At 34.0% G+C, this 2089-nt stretch overlaps 1 protein-coding gene across 1 annotated transcript in view; it reads right to left on the bottom strand.

The window, feature by feature from the left end:
- Nucleotides 1-450: 450 nt before the first annotated feature.
- Nucleotides 451-2089, bottom strand: part of LOC101854660 (alpha-1-inhibitor 3) — a gene marked incomplete at its 5' end in the record, with an annotated part of 18172 nt that continues 16533 nt past the window's right edge. The window contains 1 exon segment of the mRNA XM_013086465.1: nucleotides 451-824.

The following is a 2089-nucleotide window of genomic DNA, read 5'->3' as shown; positions in this document are numbered from 1 at the left end:
GCCATCATGGCAGCAGTGGGTGTAGAGGTCATCCTTAAAATTTCTGCGTCGTTGTAGATCATTATACAAAAAAAATCACCAGAAAATCCGCTCAGACTGAAAACCTTTTTACTCGTTATATTTGGGTTTAAAAAAAAAAGAATAATAATTATTGCCTTAACAAACGCCTCCTCAACCCCCCTCCCTCCGAAATTTACTAACAAGTGCTCTATGAGCATTCTGTCTTTTTCTTAGTTCTGTAGCTAAGATAGACCAGCTTCGATCACTCACGAGTTGCGCACACATAATATTACAATAATGTCTCCGTGAACGTCTGAAGACGACAAGTAATTTAACAAAGTGAGCATAGGTTCAAATATAGCAAGAAAGAAACTAAGAAGAATGCTTTAAAACATTCAAACAATTGAAAGATATATTATAGTATAAAAAAGGATATATTGAAAATATACATTTAGTTCTATACTATGTCCTTTATTCGTCAAAAATACGTTTAATGCAACGAAAAGTGAATTATACTCAGAAAGCAACACCATCCCCCCCCTCCTAAAAAATTAACATACTTAAATTAACAAATTTAAACATATAAAAGCGTACTTTTTCCTTTCATTTTTTTGTGCATTCACAAATTCCTTTTACTGTATCATGTTTTGAACAAATTACAACAGAGGGAAATCAAAAATGAAATTGAAAATGAGAACAAAATATTTCTGAAAGAAAAGTAATCTACCTATTTCTATAACTGACAAGATATAATTATTTCTATGGAATAATGTAAATCAAAATGTTGAAGGAGACATCGTTGCCGTTTTTCTTTTCAAATCCGCACAGTGCTGAAAAAACAAACAAACAAACAAAAAAATTCGCCAATAATTTGAAGTCCAGTTAAACGAACCAAATGTAAAAAACAAAACAAAAACAAATCAAGCCCCACCCAAACAAACAAAACAATACCAATTACGAAAAACACCCCACCACCCCCGCCACACAAAACAACAACAAACAAACAACCCCGAAAAAAGCAAAACAACAACAACAACAACAACAACAACAACAACAACAACTACAAAAAAAACAACTCAACAAAAAGCCCTCAAAGAAAGAAACCCAAAAGCAAATCCAGATTAAACAAACAGAACAGAAAAAGCAAAACAGAGAATCCACTCCCCCCTCCCCCCCCAACCAAATTGTTTAATTCCCCCTTTTTTTTCAGTAATGACGTCGCACGCAGGAGACCTGATATGAGTTCAAATCCTCTCTGAGGAGAAGTTCTTATTAAGAGAGAGAACGGAAACGTTTTTCTTTCTGTATAGAATTAATGTTTTAATGAATGTTTCTAGTTACACACGTTTCAACTTTATTGTGACCGTTCGTGAATTCTTATTGCATTGTATTTTTTTTTTAGTGAACACATTTTCAACCTCACTGTAAGACTATTTTTCTCCTATAAAATTTTACACATATGCATTTATATTATGATAATACGTTGTTTTACGTACACACTTGTCGATTACTTTTTAAGATATTATGTCTTTTTCGTTGTAATGCGCAGTGAGCATCTTTTAAAAAATGGAAATGCGCAGTATAAATGCTATTTATTATTATTATTATCATCTTGGTCTTTCTGCTGTATCCCTCTAAACCCGGGTTGACACTGACAAGCAATGTCGGAAGCCCGCCTCCAAAATGATCTAAATTGTGTCGATGAAGTGTGTAAAAACACATACAATTAAGATTGAAAGTGTTACCCATGTCGCTTATAAACTGGTTTGAGTTTGACGCAAAAGTCCACGTTATAAGGTTCTTTAGTTAATAAGTAAGACTTTCGATTTGAACGCCCATCTCCGATAGGACAGAGCCAGGAAAAACGAAGAGCCCTGAAAAATACCTAAACAAAACAATAACACCTCGGGAGAGAATCAAATTAGGGAATAATGAGTGTAAGTAAGCTCTCTATGAATCAGGGTCATAATGTGTAACATAGATTAGCAGGGTACCAACTGAGCTATGGCCACATTTGGAGTGAGACTATTTTGGGAAGGAAGCGGTTTGTCTTGGGAAAAGCCATTACTTAATAATAATAATAATAATA

This window comes from Aplysia californica, unplaced genomic scaffold (genome assembly GCF_000002075.1).
Source record: "Aplysia californica isolate F4 #8 unplaced genomic scaffold, AplCal3.0 scaffold00470, whole genome shotgun sequence".
Lineage (NCBI taxonomy): Eukaryota > Metazoa > Mollusca > Gastropoda > Aplysiida > Aplysiidae > Aplysia > Aplysia californica.
Note: the sequence above shows the minus strand (reverse complement) of the source record. Positions and strands in the feature narration are given on the sequence as shown.